The sequence below is a fragment of the Anomalospiza imberbis genome, chromosome Z (assembly GCF_031753505.1).
Source record: "Anomalospiza imberbis isolate Cuckoo-Finch-1a 21T00152 chromosome Z, ASM3175350v1, whole genome shotgun sequence".
NCBI lineage: Eukaryota > Metazoa > Chordata > Aves > Passeriformes > Viduidae > Anomalospiza > Anomalospiza imberbis.
The window spans coordinates 39,491,693-39,507,824 of record NC_089721.1 but is presented as its reverse complement, the minus strand read 5'-3'; the positions used below and the strand labels follow the sequence as shown (position 1 = coordinate 39,507,824).

The following is a 16,132-nucleotide window of genomic DNA, read 5'->3' as shown; positions in this document are numbered from 1 at the left end:
GGAACAGCTGTCAAGAGAGGAAATGTAACAACTTCATTGTTACCATCGTAATTTGCATTTCTTCCATTTATACTGTGGGGGAAACAAACCTAATGTGTGACTTTGAAATTGAGATAACTCCTGTTCTTTTTCAAGTGTACTTTATATCTGAGATGTCTTATATTTGCTCCTTCTCTGAAAGTTTATTTTATTCATTCATATTGACATTTTACAGTGTCATTTTCACCTAACACCCAGCTATGCATTCAAATAGGTTTCATTGTTTCCATTTTAGGATATCTATATATCTTTTTCTAATCTGTCTTCTGAGACTTATCAGCTGGAAGGCTGATGTGACTATTTCTCATGCCAGCACTTTTGTATTTGCATAAGGCTGAAAGAAAATGTGAAGCATGTTACTGGCTTCTATTAAAACCCAAAGTAGTCACGATTTGTTTGTTTCCTTGGTGGTTTTAGTTTTCATTGTTTATTATTATTTCTGTGTCTTCACAGTTACACTAGGTGAATCAGAAATTAAGCAGTCAAATGTCAATTATCTTCCTTCTCAAACATTCTCACTGAATCAAATAGTTTTGAGAGAAAGTTACACCACATCATAGTGATGAGAAGTACCATACCCTTGCCATTCATTATTTTTGTGACTATCTGATGACATACTTGTAATAAAAACCACATTTTATGAAACATAAAGTTACTTTTTAAGATTTTATTTTTACTATGATGATTTTGCACACTGTTGACTTTTGCTGATTTTTTTCATGGCTGTTTAGATACTTGCAAAATATTGCCGTTTAGAGCTTTTCAACCTGCAGAATATGATAAATAACCCCATGGCTTCCTGTATTAACTTGTTTTCTACTGTATAGAACTATCAAGTTTATCTATGGATGCATCTCTTCATTTTGTAAATACTGTCACAGGTATGTGATCTGATGCAGTGTAGGTTGACAATTGGTAAACTTGAACATATAGAGAGTTAATGACATTTTAATCCTGACCAGGACCACATTTTCTGTGCCTTGCATGGTTCCTAAGATGAATCTGTCTGATTGCTAAAATATGTACTAACTTTCTCTTATACTTTGCTACATGCCATCGCATGAGATGTCAGAAAAAAAAATAGAGTTGAACCTTTAAAACAACATGGGTGGCATGAATTTTTGGAATATTGATGTTCAAAACCACAAAATCAGTTATTCTATTTTTTCCATATACTATCATTACTGACTGATGTGTAATCACACAATGTCCTTGTTCATGTCTTGCTGGCAGTGCTTCCCTAATGCAACCCAAGATCCCTGGTCCTTCATTCCATAACCACCCTTATCTCCAAAGCCTTGTTAGGCTTTGCCTCTTCCCTGGAATTATTGTTATTGTTGGTTTGGGTTTTTTTTATTTTAGAATGTTTATTTCTCACTCACATTTGAAACAGTTTCACGGCAGTTAAACTAATCTACTGAACACTTGACTGAATCACAATCCTCTACCTAGTCCTGTGTAATAGCAGTTAGTTTTCTTGGGCAAGATAAATTGTCCAAGGAGGAGAGATTGTCACATCTGAGCAAACCTTGTAGAAATATACTCTTAAGTGGTTAAGAAAATTGCATTTAAAATGTAAAATTTAGCTTGAATGATAAATGACAATATGACAAGCTAGCATATTTAGAAGTCCATATTTCTATGGCAGAAAAGTAAGGGTCAAATATTATAAATCATTAATTGTTACTGATTCAGGGAATAAGTTTATAACTTGTTTGCAGGATACATTACTGTGGTGTTACATTTTAGTTAAATGGTATGCTCTGTCTCATCCCTCAAAAATGTACAGCAAGAAAATGTGATTGTTGCTGTTTGTTTTGTTACAGATGGTTGTGCCACACACATTTGTAAATTCAAGGAGATGTTTTGACCAAACAAAAACCTTGTGTAGCCACAGCTTTCCCTTAGTGGTGCACGTGATGTGTTGCATACTGAAAAACTCATGGGAAAAAAAGTAGGAATTCTATTGGATGATTAAATCTGAAATGAATGGCCACACGGAGGAACAGAGAAACAACCCTACCAGTTAGCAAAACAATAACAAGTATACATTTAAGCTGGTTCTGTCTTTTATTGCTAGGGTTTCTTAATGGAAATATAGGAATCTTGCTTCATTTAATCTAGTCTTGAATATTTCTTGGTTTCAAAAGAAGATGTGACATGCCACTATAATTCCATAGTGCCTCTTAACGGTGAGTTCAATGCTCTTCTCAGCCAATTGCATTTTATCACCCCCAAATAAAATTGTTTTCTCTCCTCTTCTCTACACATTTTGGAGGAACTGGACAAAATTCTGTTGGATTTTCATGATTTCCAGTTGTTGTATTGCAAATGAAATGTAGCCAGAGAGTTTGGATGATGATATGTGCTTGTAGGACTCAGTATCTGAACAGATTTATATTTTACATAAACATGAAGTCAGAGTTTATATCTGAACATGTCTGTATTGTTTTTTAATTGCAAGCTCTGCTAACATCCAAGATGATTATACAGAGCTTAGGTATATGTGAAAAATATATGCTGCAGTTCTTTTTAGTGATAAGAGAAATTCACTGTGGTTTCAGGGTGAGCAAAGTGTTAATGCACTATCCAGGTCTAAAACCTGTGTAGGATAGATCATGCAACTTCACCAAATCTTTTGTTTGCTTGATGCAATAACATGGTCTGGAGCTATGCAGTATTTCCTAGAAAGGTAGAAATAAAATATTCTGCAATCAAAGGAGAAGAAGTTCTTTGAATTAGAATGAAAACTATTACATCAAGATATGTTTTAAACAAATAAGCTTCATGCTTGGATAGAAATCGTGTGCTTCTCTGGTGTAATTATTTACTTTAAGCTGGAGTGTAGAGCAGAAATCCAAGAACATTAATGCTACACAAAGTATTGTGTGACAGGAGAAGTCTCCTTGTCCACTGGACAGGCAGAACCCACAGAAACATGGATCAAGCAGCCAGTGTGGGGGTGGGTTTAGGCCATGAGCTCTGAAGACAGAAAGTCAGATGGGATATCCCAAATGTGTCTCAGGGAACAAAAAATACCAACAACAAAGCCACCACCACCACCAAAAAACCCAATCAACCAAAGCCAGTGGGAGTCTGTGTATTTAATTCCACAAGTTCTGTGTTTCTGCTGGTCAGCAATAGTTCTGCTCCTTTGTTTTTCCTGCTCTGTTGCTGCTCTTTCTGGTTTTGGTGTTTTATAACTGGACCACCAGAGACCATGGAATTTGAAAATGGAATGTTTTGTGCTGCTTGTGTGAGATGGAAGGCAGCAGGTACAACAAAGGCTTACATGGCTAGTAAGATGGGAGGCCCTGGAAGCAGAGAAATGTTACAAGAAAAGAGGAACAGAATGTACAGAATCAAATGCCTCTCGAGGTAAAGCTGTGGCCTGTGTCTGTTTTCACTCTCTGAGTTTTGTTTGTCCTTAGTTAGTGCATTGTGAGCACCTGACCTGGCTGAGCTCATCTGGCCTTAGAACTACCAGGCGAGAAGCTGCAGAAGGGACCAGGAGTGACTCCCAGCCACTTGTGTCTCCTAATGTGGGGTTCCCTTGGCCAATGGCAGTGCTAACCTTCAGTACAAGGACCTCTGACATGGCCTTCAGCAGCTTCAATTCAAAGTTAAGAGGAAGTCTCTTGCAAAGCCTTCCTCCATCTCCACCTCTGTCCTAGAAGCGTCAATGTCAGCAGGGACTCTCATTTCTGGAGCTATGAAGGTTAACAAGTCCGAGCTTACAGTTTGCAGGTTTGACTGACTTCCCCACATTCCCTCCTGAAAAGCGTCCATGTAATTGGGAATTTAGTGTGGTCACATCTTCTCTAGATGTTCCTGTAATATAAAGATAGAAGTTTTGACTTCCAGAGCTAACTGAAGCCCCCAGTCCTTTCTGCATCAAATACAAGACCAATTTCCAGACCTGAAGCTTAGTCTTTCCTATAACAGATATCATCTGATATAGACATAAACTATATATTAAAATTTTTTTCTAGGAAAGAACAGATCCTATTTCAGTCCAGCATTCTGTATCTCATAACTCCACCATTGTTTTTTACAGTCTTGATTTTATAAAATTTTTCATGTCAGTCATTTTATGTTATAAAGTGGGTTTGGCATTTCATACCATTTGTTTCTGCTGGAAGCTTGATCAAGATGTGGTTCCTCTGGTGACTGAATCTGCCTGATGATGAGTTGAACTTGGTGGATGGGCACATACCCCTCAAGGTGCTTTATCACCCCCACAACCTGCTCACTTAATTAAAACACTGTGGAAAGTTTTGGGTCAGGATGCCAATAGGGAGATTTCTTACTATTTACCATGACAGGCAAAACAAGATGATCTTGAGGAAATTGGTTTTAATTAATGCCACTTAATATCAGACTAGAATGGGAGGAAATGAGAGAAAATCTAAAACTATTTTTCCCACACACACACGTCCTACAAGACTCAACTTGAAGGGTTGCAATCAATTCACAGCACTTTGTCCTTGGTGCTTCTCCCTCCTGAAGCTTTTTCCCTGCTCTGACATAGGGTTCATGCCATAGGAGACTATCCTTCCCAGCCTCCTCCAACATGGGTTATTTCCTTTTGGCTGCAGTTCCTCACTAACTCCTTCAGTGTTGGTCACTTTCCATGGGGTGCAGTCCTTCAGGAACAGGCTGATTAAAATAGTTTTTGGGAAGATGTCTCCTCCTGTGATGCAAATTGAAGAAAAAATATAAAGAAAGTTTTCATCAAATCAAGACCAGTCAAACAGGAGCCTTGACTATGTCTCAGTTGCTTCTGTTTTATTGTTGGAAAAACACAAGGTGCTTGGAGAAATGTTTTGAATTTTCAAAACACAAAAATATAGACATAAGGTCTGTGTAGCATATCAATAAAGAATCTTTAAATTTTATGTTTGAAACATTGGATGATAAATTCCTTTTGATGACATACACTCAATTAACAAAGTGTACATAAATAATTTGAATCAAACTTTCAAGTGCTAGTAGTAAATATTCATTATGTAAATGCTGCAAAATATAGGTGCAAAAAAGAGCTGTTACTAAAATGACTGAACCCAACATAATTGAAGCTGTGCTGTATTTTCAGTAAATGAAAATTACTGCAAAGCACAGACTTTAGGCAACAATAGAGGTCTTTCTCTTCTTTGTTAGATAGCATTATTTGAAGGAAGAGAGCCTGAAAATAAATGACAGCTTTCTACCAATGCCAAGAAATTTAATTTTCTTTATTATTGACCAAGAAAAAGCTTTGAATATTGCAGCACATGAATAAACAGAAGAAGTATTTGGCCTTTGCCTGAAAACACAGCAGAACTCATCATCACCTAATGAGTTGCTGCACAGTTAGAATCTTGTCCCAGTCATAGGAAATGTAAACAATCTAAATAGGGATCCATTCTACTATTTTATGAATTTATGATGGTTGAAACAAAGTTAATGATTCATATCATTCACTGAATTAAAGAATTAACTCACCCTTTGTTACTGCACAGTAAAAGATGAGAGAACCTCAGGTTTTTTTTTTTTTTTGTTTTGTTTTGTTTTTTGTTTTTTGTTTTTTTTTTAAAGAAAAACATTATATATTGTCCTGGAATGTCAATGCTGGATAGGATTAGGGGGTTAGTTACCCCCTTAACATGATTTAAATAAAATTATTTATTTTGGATTTATTTATTTATTTATTTGGAATCTCAGGATCCTTGTGACTGAAAAATTATCAGAAACATATGCTTGGATTTAATGTAGAAATGCAGAGCCAAGTGCTGGATTCTCATTTTTCTCCTCAGTCGACACAGTGAAGAGAAAAATGGAAAATATATGCCACAACTCATAAACTCATTTATTTATTTCTTACTATTTCAGATACATTTTCCAGTTGTTTTGCAATTTCTTGACTGAAGAAGAAATGTGGTGTGAGGTTGGGGAGTTCATCTATCCAAATTTTTGTGGTGTTCTGCCAACACACAAAAATTATGTCCCTGCTGGAATTTTACCTAAACTCCATATCTGTCTGCCTGAGACATGCACAGAATTTAGAACAAAGCAGATAAAAGGCTGCAGAGTCGAATCAGTCACCTAATTAGTGTTGAGCAACATTAATTTAAAATGTACTTTCTGATGGTCTGGTTCGCTTCTGCTCTCAAATATAAGAGCATGGTTATAAAAGAAACTTTCTGATGTAATTCTGTCTGACAGTTAACCTCTTCAGTCCTGATGATTTACTGAGGAAAGAAACATGCATTGCCATGGTTATCTTGAGGAATTTGGTAAGAAGCAGAAGTATTCCCTGTACCAAAATAATTTCTGTAGCCTTTCTCACATGTCAATTTAGTAACAAAGACTGGTTAAAAGAATATTTGTACCTAACAGAAAGTGGCTAGGAAAAGAGAAGGTTGCTAAAAATACAGTGCTTTTTTCCTTCAAGTGGTATGTGGAGAGAACTGAGGAGTTGATTTGAGTCTGTGAATTCAGTTACAGAAAATAAATAAGTGGCTGGCAAAAGCAGAGTATAAACTCTCCAATAATAGTGGTCACATGTATTAGTTGATTCATACATACCTGGTGAAATGATGTGTGAACTGAAAGTGTTTTAAAGAATTCTGGTATTTTTTTCCATGTCTAGCTTGGAGAAAAGGGCATGTTGCTCAAGTATAAAGAGCTTTGTCTTTGTCTTGAAACACTTGTGGGATAACTAGAGTTAAAAAAAAAAGGAAGTAGATTGTTTGTCAGAAAGAAAATTGGGTCATATCCCTTTCCCAGAAAGCTGTTGTTCTTGGAAACAAAGGTGTAGGAGAAAACATTACAAATAGACATAATTTTTCTATAAAGACCATATTTGTCATCATACGGCATTAATGAAGCAACAGGAAGGAGAAAATATCAATGTTTTGTCTCTTTGTGATTCTCTACTTACACAGAACTTTTTTTTTTTAAGTATTTTTCACATTGCTTTTCTGGAACGTCTCAGGCTTTTTTCTTCCTTTTTTAAAAGTACACTTTTTCATTCACTTTTTCAGTGTTAGCTGCAGATACTGGCTTTTTAGAAATCAGCTGTGGCACTCTTACTGTAGCCACTGCTCCTTTACATAATGAGCTTCTTGAAATGACAGCCTTAAAAAAAGAAAGTACATTTAATAGAAGGTTGCAGTTTTGAGTGACCCACATGTTGCAGTTTTGAGTAAAAGGGGTGAACAAACTGGCACAGGTAGCTCTTTTCAAATACCATGGTGGAAGAAGGTACAGTGTACTTTTCCTGTCAGTCATCTCCGGATAAGCCATTCCTAGCACTCCTCAGTAATTTTTTATTGTTTTTCTTTAAAGTAAGAAGATTTGAAGAGTATATACTTTTTCCTAGCAGTTGCCTCTATAACCTGTTTTGTGCACCTAGGATTTGCCTAGGGCCATGAGATCCCACCATGCCATGAGTAATTGATAGCTGCTGTAAGATGCATTCTTTCATTACCATGCCAGAAAAACTAGCTGACCAAAAGCAGCAACAGTAGAAGCAGTTACATATTTATTTAAATTATATGCTGCAAGAGCACTTAAAACTACATGATATGGTTGACTTACATAACCTCACATTTACAGAACAGCAGTAGGCAGGTAAAGACACTGCAAGGCAAAATGTGCCTACTTAATCTACTGTAATAGTAAAAGATCAAGCAAAAATGATTTATTTTTTCTTACATTTACGCATAGGAGCTTAAGGGAATTTCAGTGCTTTTACAAGAGAAGATGAGGTTGAAGGAGGAGATTATAGGCAGTGTATTAAAGGTGGATTTATATGGTTATTTTATGCATTATTCTTTAAAAACTGGGATTTTTTTAAGCTCACAGAATGAGTTTACTTTCATATGAAGAACAGACAGACAGACATTCTTTAAGGATTATGGTTTTTCATGGTTGAAATTTGAATACTATAAATTAGTCTCAGTAGTGTCTGTCAGACACAAACTGGTCAGTTACACAAGGTGTGTAGAAAGGGCACAGGCCTATTTAGACCATATTTTAGTGAGGCATGCAAGCATGAGGCTTGATACTGCATCTTGATGCAGGTTGCCACAGTTGACATATTTTTCTCCCCTTAATAACTGAATGTGTAATATTTGAAATGGCATTAGGTGTAGCAAGTCTATACAGCTGTGTTTCATAACACTTTTTCTTGCTGCATTGAACCTTAAGAAATTGGCATCATATTTAATTATGTTCAACAAGTGTTGCATCTTCTCTAAGATACTCATGATTTAATTAAGGTGTGAAAAAAGAAAATATAAAGTCCTAAGCTATTATGTATTATTTACTCAATTTTATGCTTCATTGTACTATTACTTATTGCCTAAGCTTGGAAAGTAATACAGTTGCTCTCCTCAAACTTGCTGTTTCTCTCTCCTTGCTGTGTTTTTTTTTTTTTTTTTGTCATTACATGCTGTGTGTCCCCAAACTCTGAAACCATGAGCCTATGTGCTTATTTTCTATTTGCTGCTGCTTCTATTTTGAATTCCTTTTTCTCACTTCCTCTCTTACTATGCAGCTCTTCACTTGGCGTGTCTCCTGACCCACTCTGCACACTCCCACCACCTCCTCCTCTCACCACCTTATCTTTGTGTGCCTGTCTTCTCACTTCAGCATCCATCCTCCTCAGCCTCCCTCAGTGTCTAGATATCTGCCTATTTCATCTCCAGATAGCTAGATAAATATAGATACATGTATACATATTCTTCTCCATTTCTTCATCTAAGATGGCTTCTCTATTTTTTTTTTTTTCTCCCAAAGGTTTTTCTTCTCTGTATTCTTTCTTCTTCTTCTTCAAGTGGTGGTGTGCTGTGTGGAACTTTGTGCATGCACCACAACACAGCGTAGCTGCTATCTCAGAATGGTTTTGTCACACATTAGTCTGCCCTGGTTTGGGGAGACATGGGGAGGCAGATGTCTGAGAGATCCATGAAGTTTTTCATTTTGACAACATCAAGAGAGTTTCCAGTGCTAATCACTGACCAAGACATGGAAGGGCTCTGAGAGACAAGTATCATGGTGACGTTTTTTTGCTGCTTTTGAGAGTCTTGAGAAGAGTTTGCCATGACCTGCATTCAAAAACTCATTGCTCTATGGGCTGCTGTACTTAGAAAGGGTGGGAGCAATTTCCCCTATCAAAGGCAGCTACCTATAGGTACCTATATAAAGCTTCATCGGTGCTCAGAGTTAAAACTCTTTCAGGTCATGTTATACCCACCCTATTCAAAATGCCATCAGGATGGAATGAACCATGTTCCAAAACTGCCAATTGCTCTCTGTTATCTGCAAAGGGAATTCAGATAATTATCAGGGAGGTACACACTGACATTTGATAGATGAATTTTGCTCACTGTTTCTGTACAAATGGAAAGGAAAAAAATGTATTGAGTCAGACAAGCAATTTTATGGTTCAGAAAAGGTATTCAGCCCTCCCTTCAGCATCACAAACTGTCAGACAAATGGGGAGGTAAAGCCAAAGTAGGGAAAGACTATGCCAATGAGATATCTGATGAGTCTGCTAATAAGGAAGAAATACTCAAAAGTCCTGTGTTTTACCAAAAGCTGATATAAATACTGTGCAGAGCTAAAATTAGCCAGAGGTGTTTAATACTTAATGGTCTTAACTTTGCAACATTACATCTTTCCAAACTCCCTTGAACTGACATTGGAGTTTTTACACTTTTTTCCCTCTCTGAAAAGAAACAGTTCCTTGGTTACACCTGAGAATGCCCAAGGGAAGAAAAATTTATCTGAAAAGAGCCAAGCCTGGTTTGAGGATATTCTGTTGATGCTCATGGAGAATCAATGTCAGAATACATTATGCTGGTAGCTGACATCTTGTGTGCTTTGGACAAATTCTTCCTGATTTTGTAACCTCTTCAATCACTTTAACTCAACACTAAGATGGAGAATTGGTTCTTTGTAAGATTAATATATGCTACAGAGATATAGGTTTTAAAAAATCAGTAAGACAGACAATTTTGGAAATGTTGTCATTTGCTTAACATTTTCTAGTGCTCAGTAAAATGCTCTTTACGAGAAAATCTTAGGCATTTTCACCATATGATCAGCTCATCTTACTGACGTATTATCTCAAGACAGAACTACAAGATTTCTGCTTTTTCCACAGTGTCAGATTATCTAATAACATACTGCCTCCTCATGCAGTTTGCCCTTTTATAGAGTATCATGGCTGAAACAATATTACACCTCTTACAATTACTGTAGGAAGTATGGTGTTCACTTTATTATATGAAAATTATTTGAAATAACTGCAAGATTTTTTTTTTTGACTCATGCATAAATTTATGAAACACAACCAGAACAGCAATTTTCATCATAGACTTATGTAGCCCTGCTGCAGTGTTTGAGTAAATGGGAGTAATTTCACATTAGTGCTGTATACTGCCCATTTCTAGTACTGGATAGTACAAAAATAGCCTTGCATGTTCATTATTAATAGCTCTTACAAATTTAAGTTTTTGAGTATAAATGGAAAAAAAAAAAAAAAAAACAACAAAGCAACACCACAGCAAACCTCTAAAACAAATGTTCAAAAGCAACTCAAGGAAGATAAAAAAAAAAAAAAGAGAAAGAAAAATGCCAAAAGACTGTGAGCCTGCTACAGGCAACTTTGTTGTAAATAACTGTATTTTCTGCAGTTTCTGAATCTTAAGTCGTTCTGTTTACAAGTGATCCATGTAATAGTGAACTTTCCAAGAAGTTCCCAGGTTGGAAGACTGCTACTGTGCCTTTCACCTCCTTGGGGCTGTGACTGGTCCCTGCCAAGGTCCCTCCTCCTCTCCCTTGTCCTCTCCCTTGCCCTGGGGCCCTGGGTCACATGAATTCTCCTTTCTCTTCAGGTGATGGCTCTTGGGGCAGCACTCCTGTCTCAGGCTAATGGGATGCATCTTTCTGATCAGGGACTAATCAGGATTCTTCTTCTTCTTTTTTTTTTTTTTTTTTTTTTTTTTGGAATGTCCTCATTTCTTTTACTTTACTAGAGGCAAGGGGCTTTCATTTATCACAGTCAGTGCTTTTTATTATCAAACACACTACAACACTATAAACCAGGCAGCAAAATAATTACCCTTAAATCTCTCTTTATAGGCAATTGCTGTTAACTCTTTATGAATTAAATCCACTCCAATGGACAAATTATGAAGCTCTGACTTTCTATTGCAGTTGATAGGAGTAGATTTGAAACTCTGGAAAATAATTTCACATCTTTAAATTATAGTCAGGGAGATTATTTGCACAAACTGTGAGAAAACAAGCTACCTCTTCATTTTTTTAACAATACTGGCACTAGACCTTCCTGATAACTAAAAAATATGTTGAATGCAGGGCTCCTCCATTAGGATCAAAATGTGATGCACTTACAAAATTTCATAGGCCCTTTGGTGAGAGAAGGGGAATGAAGATGAAACCAGGGTGGTTTATTGTGTGATATGCTAAATGGAAAGTTTGCTGATTTTATGTTTTCTAAATATTTGCAAAACTATATTGAGCAGTAAGCTAGCAATAGTTGTTAATTTCAGGAGGAAGCTAAGCTAAGCCCATTTGTTGAGACATTGAAAGTCAGAGTCTTTTGCAGCTATAGTTTGCTTTAAAAAATGAATTAGGTGAAAAAATTAGAATGATGAAATCTTCTGGGTTGTACCTCACAAAACCTGTGCTATTTCACAGAAATCAGCAAGTGACCCTGTAAGTCTCATAACTGGGAATTACTTTTGCTGCCAACATCGTTGTAGTGCAGCTGCAGTGAATGAATACATTTAAATAACACATATATTGAGCCATAGTGTACTAATCCAGGATAATTTCTGTAATTACTTTCAATTTTATGTAAGTGCATATAAAATATGTCATATAAATGGTGAAATCACAGTCTGAAGTGCAAGCTGGGCCCTCATTAAGATCCTGAATACCTTTAGCAGTTTTATCAAAGACTGATTACTCTTACCATTTACCTTCATGGTGGTACAGCAAACATATCTTTCTTCAGATTTGAATGACTGGGAATTCCTCTGTATAGATTTTCATTTTTCCTAAGGTCTCAGGGGTACTCTGCTCATCAGAGGGCACTTCAGCATCACTGTGCCATGCCCTCATTTCCTGAGGATAGTCTAGGTTTGGGAATTTATTCCTCAGAATTTCAAATACTGGGCAAATACAAGTAAAAGTTAGTGTTGTGACATGGCTGATTATCCTGTTTTACCTTCCAGAGAAATAATACAACTGATTATAAACTTAGTACAAAGCATTCTTTTATGCATTATATGTTTTGGGATTTTCAAAATACTTTAATACTGTGGCATAAAAAAATTATCACAGGTTGAGGAATAATCCATTAAGTGTTGCAGTGCAAGATCCTATCTTCTGTAAAAAGAGACATTCTCTGTTAGAAGTTCATGTATGCTTTCTAGGAGACAGAAGGCTGCAGTAAATGCCAGCATCTGGGAAGTCAAGCAGATTAAACTATGATGATGGAAAAACACTATTACTGAACAAAGCAAAGGGAGGTTTTCTTCAGATTACCATTTGGGGGGAATAGTTCAGTATTTGAAAGTGCAAATCAAATAAGGGAAAAAAGGCACTTTGACCAGGAACATTGCACGGTTCTCTTACTTTCTTGTGGCCCACAATAGCATTTTTGTTCCAATGTAGCCTGATAATGGCAATACAGTATGCATTGATCTTTGCTGTGCAGGACTGAAAAATCTCTGGCTAAAAATCATTCACCTAGATTTTAAAGTACTATATTCAGTCCTGGTGTGTTGTTGAGATGTTTTGCCTTCTGTGCTGCAGTGAAGAATGGATTCAGCTCCTGGCAGCGTGTGGAGCTCATGGCTGAGTTGTCTGCTCTTGATTGTGCTGCTGTGCAGTGCAGGGGACCCATTTGAATTCATGGGCAGTGAACCACTGGGTGCGAGCTCAGTGGATCAAGAGTGAGCTCCCAAACAGGGGCAATATGGTGTTAGTTCAGCAAAGGCATAATATCTGATTGGTGCAAATAATACAGTGTGTCTTCCCTTATGTGACTGGCAAGAGGGATATTTGTAAATGTGCATCAATTTTCCTGCTGATAAACACACTAGAAAAACCCTAACTCCATCTGTCCCGTTTCCTTCCTTTATTTTGAGAGGAGAGGGAGGATTAGCAGTAAATAATAAGAATGTTGTTTGGAATCACGACATATGGAAGAATTTGCTGAGTGTAACTTCATAAAATTTGTCCTGTTCTCCTACCCCTTGAGAGCTACCCTGTGACCACACCTAGGAGCTGTTTCACAGCCCAGATGAATCAACGAGAACAATGTAGGTTTTTTGAGTCAGGGTGACCTTTTTAAGAATTTTTTTTCTCTCTCTCTCCAGAGCTCACCATATGGCCAGGCTATCTCAGCATTTCTGCAGCAACAGCAGCAGCTTCTGATTTCTCTGCCTGTAGCCAGGCCTACCCTACTGAAAGATTAGCAGATGGACTATGTCAGAAGTTAGGAATTCTCACAGGAGTTGCAGCACATGTCCATTTAAATACCCAGGGTTTACCTTTCAAGAAGGCTAAATTGCCACTTCTTAAGAACTCTGTCTTAATTTGACTTCCCCTGAGAATAAAAAATTAAAGACTAATGTCACATTTGGAAATCAGTTTCTCATGTAATAAGATCCCTGATGCAAAATGGCACAAACCCTATATTTTAAAATTGAGAGGTTTTGCCCTGGGGAAATAATTCCAGAAATGTACTTAATTTTCTGCTACTGTAGCTCTACACTGCAAAACAACTCTGACAGTAAACTTAGATCTTAGTGAAGATATTTGTGAGGTTATCATCTTTGCCCTTTGGTAAAAGCTAAGAGGTATATGAAGTACATATCTCATTTATTTTTAATTTCCCTCTTCTGTTTTTTTATTGTTTTGTTGGGGTCAGGGGGGACAGGTTGTGGGGTTTTGTTTTTTGCATGTGTGTGTTTTTTTTCCAAGGCCATAGTAATTCTGTGTTAGAAAACTGATGGTGTCAAATGAAGATCTATTTTGCTTTTTACTTTTGGAGAAATGAAGGCAGAAATTTAAGACTTTTAATTACTCCTCTTCACAGACATTACACTTCAGCACCTTGCAATTAGGACCCAATCCTACTCCTTTGCTGCTGGTAAATTTGTCCTGTAGATAAATTTTGTATTTATGCTGCTATGGAAAGGCTTACCAAAGAAGAGGGGTGTAAAAAGCACTCTAATTAGCTAAATGAAGCTGTAAGGGTAAATCCAGGGATGATGCAGTAAGTGCATTATAGCAGTGTGTTGTTCAAGTAACAAACAGGTTTTTTTTCCTGGGAGGACTGATGGTGGCTTTGAAAAGTCATCCCCAAAAATAAGAGTATGGAGAAATGAAGCAATTAATTTTAGATATATTACCTGAAGCTTTTAAGTGGCTTGTAATATCTATAATTAGCTTCGTGTAAGAACACGAATACATAACAGGTGGAAATATCTCGGTAGCACCTGCTTTGCAGTAAATTTATTGTTTCTACCTGAATGATAAGTAGATACAGATATACAGGTGTTACACAGTTTTTCTATACTCTGGAACAACAGTTCTGGTTCCTTAAGTTGCTCTGATTGTGCTTTGTTCTTTAACTGACAAATTTTTCTATGTTGTGAAGTCATTGTTCACAAATACAACTACATGGCATCACCACATCCCACATCTGACCTAAATTCTTTTTCAGACCTAGATTAGATATCCATAGTTGAACACCACTCTTCACTCCTTACATCCTGCCTCAACTTTCCTCTGTCTTTGAAAGGAGATACAGAGGGTTTCTGAGTGTCTCAAGCAGCTGCAGAGTGCATTTGAAGGTGTCAAATTCTAGGTTTGCATGAGTAGTGCTTGTATTGAAAACTCCCCTGTAAGTACCAGAAAAACATCTTAGTAGTCCTTCTGATTGTTCTGTTTACTGTTTTCATTTGCATAACATCATTCCCTAGGAAAAAAAAAGAAAAAACTAGGATTTTTGTCAGTTTTACTGTTTTCAGTGTGGTAAGCTATTAGACATATAATCTCTTAATCAGTTTTCTTCTTACAATATGTGTTCAGCAGGGGAAGAAAGATGAAGGAAGTGGATTTAAACCCTCATTAGCACCAAAGCATGTATGTTATGCATGTTCCAGTGTCCTGTGATTAAAATCAAACCACATGACTGTATGTGCAGTCCCTCAGATCTTATGGAGATTATGTTCATTGTTCTTGCTTCCTACAGCTAAATATCTTTTGTGCCTGAGTCAGTTTATAGAAATAGTGTAGTCCCATCAGTCTGAATCACATTTTTTATATAACCAGGGAAAATGTAGACTGTTTAAGGTTGTAATATTTTACAGTCTGTGTCTGTAATATTTTAAATATGAGGTATTTTATTTTATGTTCTACCTACCTGATTTATTAATTGACCCCAAACAGGACTGTGAGAGTTGCAGAAATTGTGCACAATCTTCTCAAAATGCAAAAGTGCTAAGGGGAGAGCAACACAGAACATGGGTAATAAGTTACTGAACTCCTGATAGCTCCAGTGGGTAAATGGAAAAAACAGAAATCTGCAGGAAGAAAGGGACAGAGTGGGACAGAGCCTCCAGTGTCCTTAAGGCTACAGTCTGCATTGTGCACAAACCTTTTGGATCCTTGAATGTTTATAGAAAATGCAATACAAAAAGCTCTTTCTATAGGGTAAGGACTGTTTATCCACAATCATTAATATTTTGTTAGCCATAACCACCTGGCCTTTTGTGAAGACAGGACATATTCCTACACAGATTGCTGTGACCCTGCTGTGAGTGCGCTTGCAACAGTTTCTGAAGTTTGTGAGTGTATTCAAAGTTTAACAAGCATGAGTGTTGTTTCATTAAAAGCATTTGTTTCCTAACAGAATTCACAAATTGCCATTGCCAATAGGTTTGTTATTACGCCATTGGGGAAAAAAATATTTTCAAAGGTTCAGATGGAGGAATAAGGAAAACATTTCTTCTGAATAAAAATGTGGATAAACTTCTCAGCAATATAGTGAAACTCAAAATAT

The 16,132-nt window shown here is 36.8% G+C and overlaps 1 protein-coding gene across 1 annotated transcript in view; it reads left to right on the top strand.

The window, feature by feature from the left end:
• CAMK4 (calcium/calmodulin dependent protein kinase IV) overlaps positions 1 to 16,132 on the top strand; it is a 141,972-nt gene that overhangs the window by 38,161 nt on the left and 87,679 nt on the right. The gene's annotated exons all lie outside the window — the stretch shown is intronic.